General features: G+C 43.6%; 1 protein-coding gene across 3 annotated transcripts in view; it reads right to left on the bottom strand.

The window, feature by feature from the left end:
* ACACA (acetyl-CoA carboxylase alpha) overlaps positions 1 to 20,086 on the bottom strand; it is a 208,601-nt gene that overhangs the window by 156,981 nt on the left and 31,534 nt on the right. The window contains exon 1 of one of the 3 annotated variants that reach the window (XM_082861299.1): positions 12,864 to 12,956. The exons of 1 other annotated variant lie outside the window; for it this stretch is intronic. The gene's annotated coding sequence lies outside the window, so the exon portion shown is untranslated. Of the gene's footprint in view, positions 1 to 10,000; positions 11,120 to 12,863; positions 12,957 to 20,086 lie in introns of those variants that run through there. One more of the 3 variants, XM_082861296.1, reaches the window with a different exon arrangement.

Here is a 20,086-nt window from a genome sequence, read left to right as displayed (position 1 = left end):
TGTGGGCCAATATAGTCAAAGAGCTAAAATAAAAAGCTATCAACCAAGAATCCTATATCCAGCAAAGCTGTCCTTCAAAAGAGAGGGAGAAATTAACACATTCCCAGATAAACAAAAGCTGAGAGAGTACATTACCACTAGATTTCCCCTGCAAGTAATGCTCAAGGGAGTCCTTTCAAGGTGAAATGAAAGGACACAGACAGTAACTCGAACCCACATAGAGAAGTAAAGGTTTCAATAATGGTAAATATATGGGTAATTACAAAAACTAGCATTATTGTAATAATGATTTATAACTTATTTTTTGTTTTCTACAAGATCTAAGAGACTAATACATTTAAAGAAAAGCAACAATCGTTAATCTAAAAACTAGTATTATTGTTACATTGGTTTGTAACTCCAAATCTTGTTTTCACATAATTTAAGAGACTAATGCATTTTAAATAATTATTAGTGTACGCTTTGGGGCACACAATGTATTAAGGTGTAATTTTGTGACATCAGCGACCAAAAGAGGTAAGGACAGACCTGTAAAGGAGCAGAGTTTTGGTATGTTATTGAAGTTAAGCTAGTATAAATTCAAATTATGGTGTTATAACTTTAGCATTTGTTAAACATAATACCCATGGTAACCACTAAGAAAATAGCTATAGAAAATATACAAAAGGAAATGAGAAAGAAATTTAAACATCTCACTATAAAAACACAACTAAACACCAAAAAAAAAAAACCCCACAAAAATACAAAAGAAAAATAAAAGGTTTAATACAAGAGATAATTATAAACATTTATACACCTAATGACCATCAAAATATATGAAGCAAAAGCTGACAGAATTGAAGGGAGAAATAGACAGTTGCACAATAATAGTTGGAAACTTCAATAACCCACTCATAATAATGGATAGAACAATCAGACAGAGATAATCAAGGAAATAAAGGATTTAAACAACACAATAGAGCAACTAGATCTCACAGACATACACAGAGCACTCCACCCAACAACAATATCATACACATTCTTCTCAAGTGCACATGGGATATTTTCCAAGACAGCATACATTAGGCCACAAATTAAGTCTCAATAGGTTTAAAAAGATACATGTCATACAAAGTACCTTCTCTGTCTGCAACAGGATGAAATTAAAAATCAACAACTGAAGGAAAACTGGAAGAAACTGTGGAAATTAAACAACACACTTTTAAACAACCAATGGATCAAAGAAGAAATCACAAGGAAAATTAGAAAATACTTAATGACAAATGAAAACAAACCACACCAAAACTCATGGGATGCAGGGAAATTAGAAATAAGGGGGAACATTACAGTTATAAACATTTCTGTTAAAAAACAAGAGGGAGCTCCCTGGCAGCCCAATGGTTAGGACTTGGCACTTTCACTTCCATGGCCTGGGTTCAATCCCTAGTCAGGGAACTAAGATCCTGCAAGCCACATGGTGTGGCCAAAACAAAGAAAAAAGAAAGAAAAATTTCAAATCAACAACATAACTTTAAAACTTAAGGAACAAGAAAAAGAAGAGCAAACTTAACCCAAAGCTACCAGAAGGAAGGAAACAATAAAGACTAGAGCAGAGAGAAATGGAATAGAAAATAGAAAAGCAATAGAGAAAAACATCAATGAAACCAAAGTTATTTCTTTGAAATGATCAACAAAATTGACATCCTTTACTAGACAGACTATGAAAAAAAGAAGACTCAAATTACTAAAATCAGAAATGAAAGTGGGCACATCACTACTTGTTCTACAGAAAGGAAAGGGATTGTAAGAGAGTACTATGAACTGTATGCCAACAAATTGGATAACCTAGATGAAATGGATAAAGTCCTAGAAACAAAAACATACCAAAACTAAATCACAAAGAAACAGAAAATCTGAATAGACCTATAACTGGTAAGGAGAACAGTAATCAAAAATCTCCCAATAAAGAAAAGACCTGGATCTGATGGCTTCCCTGGTGAATTCTACCAAACAATTAAAGAAGACCTAGTATCAATTCTTCTCAAACTTTTCCAAAAAATTGAAGAGAACACTTCCTAACTCATTCTATGAGGCCACATTTATTCTGATACCAAAGACAAAGACATTATAAGAAAAGAAAGCTAAAGACTAATATTCCTTATTAACAACCTCAGCAAAAAACTAGCAAACAGAATTCAGCAGCATATTAAAAGGCTTATACACCATCAACAACTGGGATGCAAGGATTCCACTGGATTCCTAGAATGCAAAGATGATTCAACATACATAAATCAATGTAATACACCACATTATCAGAATGAAGGGAAAAAACACTCACATGATCATCTCAATTATTACAGAAAAAGCATTTGATAAAATTCAACACACTTTCATGATAAAAACACTCAACAAGGGCTTCCCTGGTGGCGCAGTGGTTAAGAATACACCTGCCAATGCAGGGGACACGGGTTCAAGCCCTGGGCTGGGAAGATTCCACATGCCGCAGAGCAACTAAGCCCATGCGCCAGAACTATGAGGCTGCGCTCTAGAGCCCACAAGCCACAACTACTGAAGTCTGCATGCCTAGAGCCCGTGCTCTGCAACAAGAGGAGCCACCTCAATGAGAAGCCCGCACACTGCCACGAAGAGTAGCACCCACTCACCGCAACTAGAGAAAGCCCATGAGCAGCAACAAAGATCCCACGCAGCCAAAAATAAATAAAATTTCAAAAAAAAGGTCATATACGAAAACCCCACAGCAAACATCATACTCAATGATGAGAGACTAAAAGCTTTCCTCTAAGATCAGAAATACAGCAAGGATGTCCATTTTTACAATTTCTATTCAAAATAGACGTTCTAGCCAGAGCGATTAGGTAAGAAAAAAATGTAAAAGACATCCAAATGGAAAAGGAAGAAATACAATTATCTCTGCAGGTGATATGATCTTAAGTGTAAAAATCTCTAAAGTTTCTACACACACCAAAACACAAAAATAAAAACATAAACTGTTAGAGCTAATAAATGAATTCAGCAAAGTGGCAGGATAGAAAGTCAACACACAAAAATCAGTTGCATTTTTATACACTAACAATGAACAATCTGAAAAGGAAATTACAAAAACAATTCCATTTACAGCGGCATCAAAAAGAATAAAATACATAGGAATTAACTTAACCAAGGAGGTGAAAGACTTGTACAATGAAAACTATAAAACACTACTGACAGAAATTAAAGACATAAATAAATGGAAACACATGCCATGTTCATGGATTGGAAGACTGAATATTGTGAAAATATCAATACTGCCCAAAATGACCTACAAATTCAATGCAATCTCTATCAAAATCTCAAGGACATTTTTTGCAAAAATAGGAAAAACCTATCCTAAAATTCATATGGCATCTCAAGGGATCCTGAATAGCCAAAAAACATCTTGAAAAAGAACAAAATGGAGGACTCACGCTTCTGATTTCAAGACCTGCTACAAAGCTACCATAATCAAAACCATACGGTATTGGCATAAAGACAGACATGAAGACCAGTGGGATACAGTAGAGATCCCAGAAATAAACCCTTGCATTTTTGGTCAAATGATACTTGACAAGGGTGTCAAGACCATTTAATGGGGAAAGGACACCTTTTTTTCAACAAATGGTGCTGGGAAAACTGGATCTCCACATGCAAACAAATGAAGTTGGATACTTACCTAAGACCATATACAAAAATTTAACTCAAATGGATCAAAGACCTAACGTAAGACTTAAAACAATAAAACGCTTAGAAGAAAACATAGAACAAAAGCTTCACAACATTGGATTTGGCAAAAATTTCTTGGCTATGCCATCAAAAGCACAGGTAACAAAGGAAAAAAAATAGACAAATTGGACTTCTTAAAAATTAAAAAAAGTTTGCACATTAAAAGACTCTATCAGGGCTTCCCTGGTGGCGCAGTGGTTGAGAGTCCGCCTGCCGATGCAGGGGACATGGGTTCGTGCCCCGGTCTGGGAAGATCCCACATGCCGCAGAGCGGTTGGGCCCGTGAGCCATGGCCACTGAGCCTGCGTGTCCGGAGCCTGTGCTCCGCAACGGGAGATGCCACAACAGTGAGAGGCCCGCATACCGCAAAAAAAAAAAAAAAAAAAAAGGCTCTATTAACAAGGTAAAAAGGCAATCCAAAGAATGGGAGAATATATTTGCAAATCATATATCTGATAAGGGATTAATATCCAGAATATATAGAGAACTCCTAAAACTCAACAACAAAAAACAACCCAGTTCAGGGACTTCCCTGGTGGTCCAGTGGTTAAGACTCCACCTTCCAGTGCAAGGGACACGTGTTTGATCCCTGGTCAGGGAACTAAGATCCCACATGCCCAAGGAAACTAAGCCCGTGCTCCGCAACTACTAAGCCCGTGTGCGCCACAACTAGAGAGAAGCTTGTGCACCACAGTGAACAGCCCACATGACGTGACAAAAAAAAAAAAGATCTCGTGTGCCGCAACTAAGACCCAACACAGCCAAAAATAAATAAATAAATAAATAAATATTTTTTAAAAAAACATAAATCCAATTCAAAAACGGGTAAAGGACTTGAAGAGACTTCTCTCCAAAGAAACATACGAATGGCCAATAAGCTCAACATCAATATCCTCAAATTACTTACCATTAGGGAAATACAAATCAGAACTAAAATGAGAAGCCACTCCACAGTAATTAGGATGACTACTATCAAAAACACAGAAAACTGGGCTTCCCTGGTGGCGCAGTGTTGAGAGTCCGCCTGCCGATGCACGGGGACACGGGTTCGTGCCCAGGTCTGGGAAGATCCCACATGCCGTGGAGCGGCTGGGCCCGTGAGCCATGGCCGCTGAGCCTGAGCGTCCGGAGCCTGTGCTCCGCAACAGGAGAGGCCACAACAGTGAGAGGCCCGTGTATCGCAAAAAAAAACAGAAAACAAGTGTTGGTAAGGATGTGGAGAAATTAGAACTCTTCAGGTGCTGTTGGTGGGAATGTAAACTGGTACAGCTACTGTGGAAAACAGTAATGGTGGTTCCTCAAAAAATTCAAACTAGAATTGTCATATGATCCAACAATTCCACTTCTGGGTATATACCCAAAAGAACTGAATGCAGGATCTGAAAGAGATATTTGTACACCCATGTTCTTAACAGCATTATTCAGAGTAGCTATAACTTGGAAAAAACTCCAAGTGTGCATTGACGGATGAATGGATAAGCAATATATGATATATACATACAATATTATTCAACCTTAAAAAGCAATATGCTACAAAGTGAATAAACCTTGGGGATGAAATAAGTCAGTCACAAAATGACAAATACTGTATGACTCCACTTATATGAGGTACTTACAGTAGTCAAAATCATAGACCGAAAGTACAATGGTGGTTGATGGGGGCTGAGGGAGGGGAAAATGAGTTATTGTTTAAAGGGTATAGAGGTTCAGTTTTACAAGGTGAAAAACGTTCTGGAGATAGATGGCAGTGATAGTTGCACAGCATGATGAATGTACTTAATACCAAACTGTACATTCTTAAATGGATAAGATGGTAAATTTTAGGACTTCCCTGGTGGCACAGTGGTTAAGAACCCGCCTGCCAATGCAGGGGACACAGGTTCGATCTCTGGTCTGAGAAGATCCCACGTGCCGCAGAGCAACAAAGCCTGTGCACCACAACTACTGAGCCCACATGCCACAACTACGCACCTAGAGCCCGTGCTCCACAACAAGAGAATCCACCGTAATGAGAATCCCGCTCACAGCAATGAAGAGTAGCCCCCCACCTCAGGCTTCCCTGGTGGCGCAGTGGTTAAGAATCTGCCTGCCAATTCAGGGGACAAGGGTTCGAGCCCTGGTCAAGGAAGATCCCACATGCCGCGCAGCAACTAAGCTTGTGCACCACAACTACCGAGCTTGCACCCTAGAGCCCACAAGCCACAACTACTGAAGGCCGCGTACCTAGCACCCGTGCTCCACAACAAGAGAAGCCACTGCAATGAGAAGCCCACGCACCGCATGCAAGAGTAGCCCCCGCTCACTGCAACTATAAAAAGCCCCCGCGCAGCAACAAAGACCCAACTCAGCCAAAAATAAATAAATAATTTTTTAAAAAGATGGTAAATTTTGTTATATATATTTTACCACAACAAAAAAAACTGGAAAGTCACCTCACAGATTACATGTTAATTACAAAAGGGAACAGGGATTTTTACAATGAAGAAATATGGTGGACACCATCATAACTAGGTGTTCAAATTAAACTTCACCAGTAACAGGACAAATGGACATTAGGTGCTTCTTGGTGTGATGCAGTTAGAAGTATACGATACTACGAATGTAGTATTTTTGACAAAGATGGTTAACTTCAATCTAATAATGATGAAATTGTCAAACAAATCCAGGTTATAGGAACTTTTACAAGACAACTGACTTGGAGTCTTTAAAAATGTCAATGAAAGATAAATGCTACGAAAGACAAAAAAAGAGTAGGGTGACTGTTCTACATTAAGGAGACTAAATACACTTGAGAACCAAGCGTAATAAATGACTCTTGACTGGATCATTAATTAAAACATACACAGTTATAGGGAATTCCCTCAGTCCAGTGGTTAGGACTCAGCACTTTCACTGCTGAGTTCAATCCCTGATCGGGGAACTAAGATCCTGCAAGCTGCACAGCGTGGCCAAAAACAAAAACAAACAAAAAAACCATACACAGTTATAAAGGACATTACTGGGTCAAGTGCAGAAATGTAAAAAAAAAAAAAAATATATATATATATATATATATATATACACATATATATATTAGATACTATATGCCTATATTTTAGATATTATATGAACGTTAAATTTGGGGAATCTATAATGGTAAGTGGAAAAATATTTACCTCCCATGCACGCTTTCTCAGGATGCCACTGGATAATATTCTCCACCAAAATGAGGGAATAAACCAATAATGGGGAAAACATGGGAAATAATTTCTCCATAGCAGAGTAGAAATAAAGAGAACCCCCAGAATGACAGTGAAGAGTAAGCCAGGACAACAGCTATGTACTAGAAGTAGAAGGCAGACAATTTATAGGTTGGAGCCAGTCAGAAGACTCTAAGAGAGATTTTACAGAAGATAAAAATTAATAGAATAGCTGATCATCTCAACATTCTCAGAGATTTAGAAAATGATGAAGAGTAAGGTTGAATAAATGACAGATTGGTACAGAGAAAACTAAGCAAAAAAAAAAAAAAATCAAGACCATTATTAACTATAAGGAAAGAGTGGTACAGGAAAGAAATCATGGGATTTTATGCAACCAAATTGTGTATAGCAGTTACACATTCATAAAACTGTAAAGACTGAATATTGATAGAACAAAAGTTACAACATAACTTGACTGGGTAGTTGATAGTGGGAGACGGGAAAGGCAAAGGTGAACAGTGAGGGTAAGGAGAGGAAAGAGAACCAAATCCTCATTTTCCACAGTAGGAATCCAATTAATACCTAAAAATGAAGAATCAAGATGTAGGAAGACCAGTTTTTTATTTACAGACAAAGGGGTGTAAGAAATATATCAGCTAAAATAAATGAAAGTGGGAAGGGGCTAAGGACTGCTGTTTTATTGTAACAAACTTTGTGGAACAATATGACTTTTATTTTTTTATTATTTTTTTAATAAATTTATTTATTTATTTATTTTTGGCTGTGTTGGTTCTTCGCTGCTGCCCGCAGGCTTTCTCTAGTTGAGGCGAGCGGGGGCTATTCTTCGTTGCGGTGAGCGGTCTTCTCATTGCGGTGGCTTCTCTTGTTGCAGAGCATGGGCTCTAGGTGCGAGGGCTTCAGTAGCTCTGGCACGCGGGCTCAGTAGCTCTGGCATGCGGGCTCAGTAGCTGTGGCTCATGGGCTCTAGAGCACAGGCTCAGCAGTTGTGGCACACGGGTTTAGTTGCTCCACGGCATGTGGGATCTCCCCGGACCAGGGATCGAACCCGTGTCCCCTGAATTGGCAGGCAGACTGTTAACCACTGCACCACCAGGGAAGTCCCAATATGATTTTAAACTATGTACACATATCACTTTGATGAAAATGAAAATGTAAACAGTTCCTCCTATAATGTTAAGTGAAGAAGCCAAAGATGAAGAATGGTGTGTAAAGTAAGTATAATTTGTATTAAAAAGTTGGCAGAGTGGGAAGAGAATACATGACCATCTGTTTGAATATGAATAAAATCTTTGGTAATTATTAAGAAATAATTAACTTGAAATTTAAATTAACATGTCTGATAATTACTATTAAGAAATTATAATAAGAAATAAATAACACTGCTTGACTCTGGTAAGGGGAACTGAGTGGCTGCAAGACAAAGTTAGGACAGAGCCTGTCACTGTATACGCTTTTGTACATTTAAAATTTTGAACTATGTGAACATATTACTTATGTATTAGCATAGCTAAAGATTTTAAATAAGTTTAATAAAAGGCTTTACCCATTAGTTTCATGCTACTCTGACTCATATCTGCCTGAGCATTTAAGTAGACAAATGGCACGTCATTCACTCATTTATTAATATGTGTTACTGTGTAACTGACTCTGTCGTCTCCTCAATGAATAGCTGGAAGTTTTCAACAGGAGTATCAGATAAAATATTTTCATATTAAGTGTAAAGCTGGACTAGAAAAATCCTAAGGTACATTCAAAAACTAAAAGTTCTCTTCAGTACTCGGATTTTTATAAAATGGAATCAAAGGGAAATTAAACAGCTTGCCTTGTCAGGCCCAGGAATACTACTAAATGCTGAAGCACAAAACACAAACAACCCAGCTATCTGTCCTCTTGATGCCAATTTACTGATATAACACCTAGTAAACTTAAAAACTAATCAACCTACTAACCCCCCAACTTGGTATGTGTATAAATGCATACATATACATGTGTGCCAACTTATATGACTTAAGGACAGATTTGAGCAGTCTACAAAAACTGAGGGTAATTTTTAGGAACTCCATTAATGAGTGCACTCTCTATTTCTACCATAAGAGATAGCCAAATATTCATAAATGAAACCTTATACTTCTTGAAAAAAATTCTCTAAAACTGAGTCTGCTTTTCAAACTTAACTCCATGAGTTCATTAGGAATTTTCAAACTTCATGTTACGATTTCCAAAAATGAAAATCATTATACAAGCTTATTCTGTCTGAGATGACCACTCTGCCATGCAATTTCAATTCCTGATGTCATGTGATGGTAAACACTACTGTGGCTCCTTATATAAAGGAGGGTGAGTGCAGCATGCTGAAAGGATGGAATAAGCCTAAATCCCAAATAACATCATTGGAAGGCCGAACCAATTGGGACCACCAACCTTTGGGTAAGGCATTAACATCCCTTGTTGTTGAAGTCTCTTTTCACTTGCTTCCTTAAACATCCTGAGACTAGAGGCTAAATGGCTTTATGGTAGCGTGAGTAAATAACAAACTGGTAAGAGAACTGGGTATCATTAGAGCATACACAGTAAGATTGACTTGTTGAACTCATAGAAACCCATGCCCTATCAATCAGATTCATACTCTTTGTGTAAGTGAAGTGGCCTTATGACACTACTTGGCATAGTTTCCTCTATTTAATATCATCTCACACAGTCCATTAGATCCAAGTAAAGTAGTGAATACTCACTAAATTTTAAAATTAGTGAAAAAACGAGTTAAGCAGTAATCTGTTAAAGTGGAAGATCAATGAAGGCTTCCTTTAAAAATGTTACTCACGGGCTTCCCTGGTGGCGCAGTGGTTGAGAGTCCGCCTGCCGATGCAGGGGACACGGGTTCGTGCCCCGGTCCAGGAATATCCCACATGTCGCGGAGCGGCTAGGCCCGTGAGCCATGGCCGCTGAGCCTGTGCGTCCGGAGCCTGTGCTCCGCAACGGGAGAGGCCACAACAGTGAGAGGCCCGCGTACCGCAAAATAAATAAATAAATAAAATAAAATAAATAAAAATGTTACTCACCTCAATAGTTAAATTTTTTTTGGCCAGTGAGTGTTTGCTGTTCATTTACTTCTTCACAGTCTTATTGTTTTAAGGGCTTGGAAAGACGCTTGATGTGTATCTGCTGTTATTATTAATCTTTAAGAACATGTTAGATAATGATATAAAAACCTTTTTCTGAATTGTAAAAAGACTCCTCCAACTAGAAATACTAAATTCCAATGTATTATTCCAATAACTTTTATTTTAATTTACTTCTTTTCTAAACCAAGACTTTTAGGATATTAGCTATCAAAAAAAAAATTTTTTTTTAAGAAAAAAACCACTAGCCCCAGACCTGTTAAACCAGTCTGTGTGACAGGTAAAAAAGTTTCCTAGAGCTTCCCTGGTGGCACAGTGGTTAAGAATCCACCTGCCAATGCAGGAGACACGGGTTCGAGCCCTGGTCCGGGAGGATCCCACATACCGCAGAGCAGCTAAGCCCATGTGCCACAACTACCAAGCCTGTGCCCTAGAGCCCATGAGCCACAACTACTGAGCCCATGTGCTGCAACTACTGAAGCCCACGCGCCTAGAGCCCGTGCCCTGCAACAAGAGAAGCCACTGCAATAAGAAGCCCACACACCACAACGAAGCGTAGCCCCGACTCGCCGCAACTAGAGAAAGCCTGCGCGCAGCAAGGAAGACCCAACGCAGCCAAAAATAAATAATTTTTTTAAAAAAGTTTCCTAGTCATTGACTGAAAAGGAAATAGAATGTTACGTAGTGATCTACACCTGAACCATGTCCACAGCACTTTGAAAAGGTAAGGATCTGATGAGAGCGTTTTAAGGCTGGCTTTCGCAATGCCAGTTCTTTGACATAATCTAGTCATCTGAACTATAAGATCATTAAGCCAAATGTCACAATTTCTCAGCATTTCTTCAAACTTTAAAAATAATTAAATCTTATGCTAGATGTATTTCTATTCTGCACTGGTAATTCAAAACAAAACTTCTACAACATGTAAACACAAGGGACTTCATAAATTCTTTGCCTTTGACATCTTTCATATGCCATTTTCCAATGTTTGGTAATTTTTTTGGAGTCACAAGAGTCCTCCTGTTATTGGAAATGAGGAAACCGAGGCAGGAGAAGAGAGTTGCTATTTTGTAGTAAGCAGGCATCCTGCTCTATTAGACCACAGTGCTTTTTTAAAAGTGCCTATCAAGGGGCTTCCCTGGGCTTCCCTAGTGGCGCAGTGGTTGGGAGTCCGCCTGCTGATGCAGGGGAGGGGACACGGGTTCGTGCCCTGGTCTGGGAAGATCCCACATGCCGTGGAGCAGCTGGGCCCATGAGCCATGGCCGCTGAGCCTGTGGGTCCGGAGCCTGTGCTCCACAGTGGGAGAGGCCACAGCAGTGAGAGGCCCGCGTACTGCAAAAAAAAAAAAAAAAAAAAAAGGGGCTTCCCTGGTGGCGCAGTGGTTGAGAGTCCACCTGCCGATGCAGGGCACACGGGTTCGTGCCCCGGTCCGGGAAGATCCCACATGCCACGAAGCAGCTGGGCATGCAAGCCATGGCCGCCGAGCCTGCGTGTCCAGAGCCTGTGCTCCGCAATGGGAGAGGCCACAACAGTGAGAGGCCCGCGTACCACACACACACAAAAAAAGTGCCTATCAAATAGGCAGCACAGAAAGCCTTCTCCTCACAGACATCCAAGGCATCCCCACCAAGAAGCAAGAGACAAAGCAGAGAATTCCTACCCCCCCACCCCCCAGGAAGAAGAAAGCATGTAACCAAAGCATGCTTCTCAATCTGCACTGTGGACTGGAGGAAACAAAAGAATGAAAACAGAGTCAAGGGGGACCAACTTCTGAGACTCAAGACTAGGCTATTAGGTTTGTTTCACACATTGGGAAATTACTGAAACACTGCTTAAGGAGAAATGGGATCAGGAATTCCTGGGGTCTTTTGATTTCAATCTTAAACCCCCAAACAAAAACACCTAAAGTTAAAGTATTTCGGCAACCTGAGCAGTTTTTAGCTTATTCTTACTTGTTTCTATAAAACCCACAAGGCCTACTTGGAGTCCCTGATATTTAGAGCTGATTCCAAGTGTCGGCTAGCGGCCACCTTCCCGCGTCCAAATCCAAAAATAATGTTGGCGCTGACCCGGGCAAGACCTTCAGGCACGTTTTCCTCTGGAATCATTAGCCTCACACCACCTTGCGACGTCCTATCTCCGATAGCTTCCCTTGGTAAGTATGGCAAAGGTGAGGGATAGAGTTAAGAGCAGGCATGTACCTTTACTACGTCCCACACGGAAAACATAATAAAACCCTGGGAGCAGGAACTGGCAAGGGACACCTCGTCCGGCCCTGGCTCCCACCACGATACAAAGACACAGCGAGAGCAACAGAAGCCCGGGTCTCTGCACCCCACACCTCACTCTGCAAAAGAGGCAGAGTTCCAGCGCAACTGAACCCAACCCTCAACATCCCCCTCCCACGTGGGTCCTTCTCCCTTTCCCGAGCGCAGAGTCCCATTAGAGACAGGGGTCTGGAAGGGATCAGACCACGCCGGGGCTGGGGCGGGAGGATGAGGGGACCCGCTCCAGGCAGTCTCACCAGCCCCTTCCTAGAGGCCCTGGGCTGTACGCCTCCCAGTTCCGGGGTCTGAGTTCCCACGCCCGGAGACCCCAGGCCCCCCAGGTCTCCCCAGAGGGGAACTCGAGGCCCCAGAACTGCGGGGAGGGCTGGGCTGCCAAGCACCGGGTCCGGACGGGATGGAGTCCCGGCCGCGTGCAGCGGAAGATGGGAGGCGGCCCCTCGCAGCCACCGCCCCTCCCCGGGGCCCAGCCTCTCCCGGTCCCGGATCGCAGGCTCCGGGGCGGCCCTCCCCTCACCTCAAGGCGGCGGCGGCGTCCGAGGTCCGGCGGTACCGGAGCCCCTGCGCGGAGGCGGTGCTGGGCGGGAGGAGACGCCGGCAGCCCCGGCGATGGCTGACAGCCGAGCAGCACCAGGCCGGCCCGGCACACGGGGGAGGGGCGGGGCTTCACGGCGCCGGCCCCGCCCCGCCCCCGCTCCCACCTCAGCCGGCGAGCCCCGTGAGGTGACTACGTCCGGGGTTACTCGAGGCCGTTCACCTCCGACCCCGCTCCCGGCGGCGGCGCGGTCCGGGTGGCAGCCAGGAGAGGCGCGGGCCGGGAGGGCCCGGCGACAGCCAATGGGAGAGAGGCGCGGGGCGGGGCGACGTGAGGCGATGCAGATGGTCCGAGCGCCGCTCTGCCATTCGGGGCCCAGCGGCTAGAGGGCGGGCGGGTCCCGGGTGGCCGCGGGCCCTTTCTCCGGGGGCGGTGTACGGCCGGCCGGGCGCCTCCCCCTCCCGGCAGGTGGGGGAATGGGGGACTGGCCCCACACGCCCCTCCCACCCCTGAGAGACGCGGGGGTCTGCCGGCTCGCTGCGCGGGAACGGAGCCCGGAAGGGATCAGGACTGAGTGGGGCTGGCGGTGTGCGTGAACACCTCACCGTGTTCAATCCCAGCGCCCCGAAGAGGTGGGTATCGCATCTGTGAATTGCCCAGGATCACACAGCGTGGTTTCCAAGTTAGTGCAGGCAAATTAACGCCTATTCTGAGACAACATAACCGGCCTCGCTGGGCTTGCCCGCCCCAAAGGAGTCTGAGGGGCTGGATCCTGAAGCATTGACGGGAAGCCTCGATAAAGGAAGCTCTGTAAGAAGAGCAGGGTGCCAAAGGACAGGCTCCTGTGCCTGCCACGAGCCGGGAAAGTGATGGCAGTCAACTCCTGACTTCTCCGAAAGGCGCGTGCCTCCCCACCTCCACGGTGGTTACACCAGGCCTTTGAGAAGCAGCCAACCAATTTTTCTAGTTTTGCCAGTTATTTTATAGCAGGACTTTCATGGTGGCTGTGTGTTGAAAATTAATAGTAACTGGAAAGAGTCCCAACATATAATACAACTATAGGGCAGGAGAGAAAGAAAATTAGAGAAAATTGCACTTCAGAAGAATGGGTGAGTTTAACTCCTTCCAACCCTGCCCAGAGTACTTTTCTGATCCTTGCACAAGCTTGTGCTAAAGGTCCAGAGGCACAGAGAATGACAGTTTGGTGCCAAAAGAAGTTCTGTGCCAGAGGGCGAAAAGTGAATAGGGTATAGATACACCACCTGAGGTCAGAAGTTCTTGGGTGGAAGCAGAAGCAGGAGGATGGAAAGGGTGGTCAACAGGGAAGAGTATTCATCTAGGAGCCCTCGTCATACCACTAGGTGCTGGCTCCTCCAAGAGTTTACCAACCTACTTTAAAATAATAGAGACTGGAAACAGAAATTTAGAAAGAAAATGTGAACTTTACAGAGAAGTGACCCATGTTTCACAATAACTGTCATTAGGTACATCTGTCAGTTGAACAAAGAGCGGAAAATCACGATGTAAAGATAACTGAGCAAAACCTCAAGGTTTAACAAGATGTTTGACTTGACTGACTTGCGGGAAAAAAAAAAAAATTCCTGGGAAGAGGGAAGCATTGCCTCTCCCTGATAGTGCTCTATGAAAGAAGTGACTTTGTAAAGAACCAGAAATCTTGAGGTTGCCTGTTTTATTTTTCATCTACCTTTCCTAGTTCCTATTACTTATAACAGGTTCTTTCTTAGCGGTGTTGCTGTTTATCAGCCTCAGGAGCACTGCAAAACCAGGGAGTGGTGCTCAAAAACTGTCCTTATGGGAAACTTCAGCAAGCCCTTACATGGCCTGCTTTTTGACCTCACTGAACTTTTGAAGTAACTGAGCTCTCTAAAGAACTAGCCAAGGAAAGGCCTAATGAATGAGCCGCCGTGAAAGAAAATGAAGAATGAGTTAGGATACACCATTTACATATGATATAATAATCTAATTATTGTTATCAAACGGTAAGACAACTGGGCAGAGAGGTGTGTCTCTAAGACAGTACACCTGGAATTTTAACACCTCCTAAGTGTTGTGCTGTTTGGTGCATGCCACAACCTGCCTATCTCTACTACAGGCTCTTTAGAGCTGTTTCATGGGTACTTGCCACACAAGCTTATGTCTGTAAAAAATGGAGGAGGAAAGCTAAAGGGTGGAGAGAACTTTATACAAGACTAACAGGTGTGACAGAAGGGAGTGAGTGGCACATTTCGAGATGCTGAAACTAGAGGCTGTAATGGGCTGAATTGTGTTCTAGGCTGAATTGTGTTCTAAAATTTCTATGTCCAAGTCCCAACCCCCAGCACCTCAGAATGTGAGTATATTTGGAGATAGGCTCTTTCTTTAAAGAGGAAATTGAATTAAAATGAGGTCATTAGGTGGGCCCTAATTCCAAATGACTGGTGTCCTTATAAGAAGAGGAGATTAGGACACAGACACACATACAGGGAAGACCATCTGTGAATCACAGTTGATGAAGCACTTACCAGAATGTGGCTGTTTTGCTGGAGAAGATGGCCATCTACAAGCCAAAGAGAGAAGCCTGAGAAGAAACCAACTCTGCTGACACAATCTTGGACTTACAGACTCTAGAACTGTGAAGAAATTAACTTCTATTGTTTAAGCCATCCCGTCTGTAATACTCTATTACGGCAGCCCTAGAAAACTAATAAAAGTTCCCAAATATCAAATGGCCTTCAGGTTTTTCAAGAAGGTTAGATAAAGTTATCAGGGATTTTTTCCTAAGAATTCTAGCTACCTTCCAACCTTAAAGATGGTCTCTCGGGACCTCCCTGATGGTCCAGTGGGTAAGACTCAGCATTCCCAATGCAGGGGGCCCAGGTTCTATCCCTGGTCGGGGAACAAGATCCCACGTGCATGCCACAACTAAGAGTCTGCATGCCACAACTAAAAGATCCCGCACGCCGCAACTAAGACCTGGCACACCCAAAATAAATAAATAAATAAATAAATTAATTAATTAAAAAAAAAAAGATGGTCTCTCACCCTACTACAGGGAAAATAAGAAAAGCCTGAGGGCATCCCTGTCTTTAAGATGATCCCAATCTAGTTGGGAAGACAAAACTAAACACCAAAACAGAGCATCTAGATCTTATTCCTTAAATGATAACCATGTAAGTTTTATAAGAGCCATAGATAGGAGAGAGTAAATTCTCAAATCCGAGTAAGCCCAGAAATACATAACAGTATGTGTGTCATTGTCTGGGACATTTTAGCACTTCACTGTCAATTCTACTTTAGTTTATGGTAGTGTTTCTCAAAGTATGTTCCACAAACCATCTTGAAACAGAATCAGTAGGTGCTTGTTAAAAATACAGATTCCCAGCCCCACGGTAGACTTTTTTTTAAAGCAGTAATTATTCACCCTGGAGTTAAGAACAACAGTTTAGGATTTATCATTATTGTCCCCCTCTTTGCTACCACATGTCTCTGATAAACAGCAATGTGTCCTACATACCTGTACTTCCTGGACAGGAAAGTCTGTCAGGTCAGGCCAAAGTTGAACCAAAGGAGGAAAGAAAGTGCCCGAACAGAAAATGGACCCATGAAGAGCACCCTGTCCTGGTGGCTCTCTGGCCATGGTTCCAAATTCCTTAAGTGGCCATGTCAGTGATGGACCTTTAGGACAGAGGATAGGGGATACACTGGGATGTTATTTCCCACTGGTTCCCAATATAGAACATATACTCTTATCTAGCTTCCAGCTCTTGCCATGCTTACTCTTACCTTTGCTTATGCTGGCAAACTTATCCTTCCCCCTTCCTAATTTTCTGAATTTTTCTAGTCCTTAGGAGCCCATTTTCTCTAAGAAGATCTCTTTTACATGTCCAGCTCCTACTGATTTATCCTTCCTCTGAATTCCTCTAGCAATCTGGTCACCACCACGTGGTTCAGCATTAGGCTAAAATTTTTTGTGTCTATGTTGGTTTTAGCTCTCCAGCTGAATTTTAATCTTAAAGGCAGAGAGCATGTCTTATAGTTTGGTTCTCCCCCTCCATAGCTAGGTAGAGATATTTGTACGGGCTTCATTGACTAAAATAAACGCTGGCTCTGTACCTGAGAGGCCACTCTGCTCCTGATGTCTGCTTGTCCATCTTCAGGTCACTTCTGGGAGGCAAAACCTCCAGTAGGATACTTAGCTGCTTTACAGACGGACAGATTTCATCAAGAAAGTCAGTGCCTTGAGCAGAATTGAGGCTCCAGTTGTGAGACAGAAGAAAAAGAAGACACTAAGGCCTTATCAGAACACTGTGTTCCTTTGCTCTAGTCAACCGTTCAGGTTTGTCCAGGGTTAAAAGCCTGAGGGAACTTCACACCATAAGGTCAGAAAATGTCTTCAGGGAGGCCACCTTGTAAGTCTGGTCCTGATGATGAAAGGTAGGATTACACAACGAAGGACAGTGTTCCCAGTGGAGACTCCCCACGATGTTTTCACATGGACACTTGGGTTTTCACAAGGCATATCAGCTCTCCCTCCCTCCTTATTATCCAATCCCAGACACTTCCAGTCCCTATCTGTGCTATCCATAATTGGCAGTCACCAAAGCCTAGCTGCCTCTTACATGACACCTCCAGCATCTTTTGTTTTTAAAAAAAAAGCCCTTTCTAAGTCCTATACACTTCATAACTAAATACCTGAAGAAAGTATAAGGGGACCTTTATCTGAAGGCAGGGAAAATAACTTGTTGAGGTCTTGCCCGATCCTGGGATTCTAACTTTTTTTTTTTTTTTTTTACGGTACGCGAGCCTCTCCCGTTGCAGAGCACAGGCTCCGGACGCGCAGGCTCAGCGGCCATGGCTCACGGGCCCAGCCGCTCCGCGGCACGTGGGATCCTCCCGGACCGGGGCACCAACCCGGACCGGGGCACCAACCCGCATCCCCCAGCATCGGCAGGCGGACTCTGAACCACCGCGCCACCAGGGAAGCCCCTAACACTTTATATTGATCAGCTTTAAACCTTCTCATCTCTGACCTCACTCTCCTGCAGGCCTGTGAGAGCGCTCCCGGTGAGCTTACTCCCTGCTCCTGCCTCACCTTCTCTTCAGCTTCCCCAGCATCTCCATTTCTCCCGCGTCCGACCTAGCTTTCTCCTGCTGCATTTCTCCTGCTACCTCTCCTCCTCCTTTCTCACCTGTCTACCCCAAACACCTTCACCCTCCACTACTATTATTATATATGAAACACAGTAAATAATAAAATACACTAATAATTTTTGTAGAGCCTTTAAAGGAAAACTGAGCCATTGCTCAACTTCCTTTTATCCTTTTCATCCCTTCAGTCTTAAAGTTTCCCTGTATCATAACTTGTGCCAGAAGATTTCAGTGTCTTTTTTTTTTAAAGACAGGTTTTTATATTATTTATTATTTATTTATTTTTGGCTGCACAGCATGGGGGATCTTAGCTCCCCAACCAGAGATCGCACAGTCTTAACTACTGGACCGCCAGGGAACACCCCATCCTGTCTTTTTATTTTTATTATTTTTTAAAATAAATGTATGTATTTGGGGGGTTTTTGGGGGTTTTTTTTGGTTTGTTTTTTTGCGTCACGCGGGCCTCTCACTGTTGTGGCCCCTCCGGTTGCGGAGCAACAGGCTCCGGACGCGCAGGCTCAGCGGCCATGGCTCATGGGAGCAGCCGCTCCGCGGCACGTGGGATCCTCCCAGACCGGGGCACGAACCCGTGTCCCCTGCACCGGCAGGCGGACCCTCAACCACTGCACCACCAGGGAAGCCCATATGTGTTTGTTTTTATTCTTGGCTGCATTGGGTCTTCATTTCTGTGCACGGGCTCCCTCCAGTTGCGGCGAGTGGGGGCCACTCCTCACCACGGTGCACGGGTCTCTCACCACGGTGGCCTCTCCCGCTACAGAGCACAGGTTCCAGGCGTGTGGGCCTCAGCAGTTGTGGCATGTGGGCTCAGTAGTTGTGGCTCACAGGCTCAGTACTTGTGGCCCACGGGCTTAGCTGCTCCGCGGCATGTGGGATCCTCCCGTACGAGGGCTCAAACCCATGTCCCCCGCATTGGAAGATGGACTCTTAATCACTGCGCCACCAGGGAAGCCCCATCGCTGTCTTTTTAAATCTCACCTCTGGTTAACATACTAGACCAGCAAGTAGAACGAGCAACACAAGTCTTGTCTATCAGTGGAACTACTGCACTGATGTGCCCAAATTTCTTAATGAAAACGAAAAGGGGTCTTCCCTGGTGGCGCAGTGGTTGAGTCTGCCTGCCGATGCAGGGGACACGGGTTCGTGCCCCGGTCCGGGAAGATCCCACGTGCCGCAGAGCGGCTAGGCCCGTGAGCCATGGCCACTGAGCCTGCGCGTCCGGAGCCTGTGCTCCGCAACGGGAGAGGCCACAACAGTGAGAGGCCCGCGTACCGCAAAAAAAAAAAAAAAAAAAAAAAAAAAAAACCCGAAAAGGAAGAAAGAGGATAAAGGAAACCAAAATGAATGAAAATAAAATGTAGTTTAAATCAATGAATGAGATGGCCATATCAATTGACTAGCATAGTTCTGGGAGTGAATACAGGCAAGCAGACCTGAGAAGAACTGGTTCTTGGTATTGGCAATCTTAGCCAACAGAGCAGCAGGGACACAGCCTTCTCTGTGTTCTGCACTGTAAAGAGCTGAGTTCTTTAATCAAGTAAACCAGGCTTTAAATCCTGACTCTGTCACTAATCAGCTCCGTGACTTTGAGCAAATGACCTCCTTTCTGAGCCTCAGTTTCCTTGTCTATAAAACTGAGGTAGAACACATACCTTGTGAGGTTGTGTTTTGGATTAAATGTTATAACCAAAATGTAAAGTTTCTAATACAAAACTTGGAATATAGTAGGCATGCTGAAAATATTACTTTCCCCTTTCTCTCGGGGCCCCTCTCCATTTCCATTAGTGTTCAGTTAAGAACAAAATATCCTATGGACGCTCAATGAATTCAGGAATGATTATGTTATTAAATTCACTACCCCAGGCCCATATTCCCAGGGTAACAGAGCATGTGATCAGGGACCTAGGGTTAATCTGAATCCTTTACCCTTACTTGCAGGGAGCAAGTAAACAGGAGAACTGGCTGTGGCTGAAGCATCAATCAAAGGGTTGGCACTGTGAGGGTATGTCTGGCCCTGCTAGGTCCCACGGTTGTACCGC

This window comes from Leucopleurus acutus, assembly GCF_964270905.1.
Source record: "Leucopleurus acutus genome assembly, chromosome: 19".
Taxonomy (NCBI): domain Eukaryota; kingdom Metazoa; phylum Chordata; class Mammalia; order Artiodactyla; family Delphinidae; genus Leucopleurus; species Leucopleurus acutus.
The sequence above is the reverse complement of the archived record's forward strand: the minus strand, read 5'-3'. Positions and strand labels throughout refer to the sequence as shown.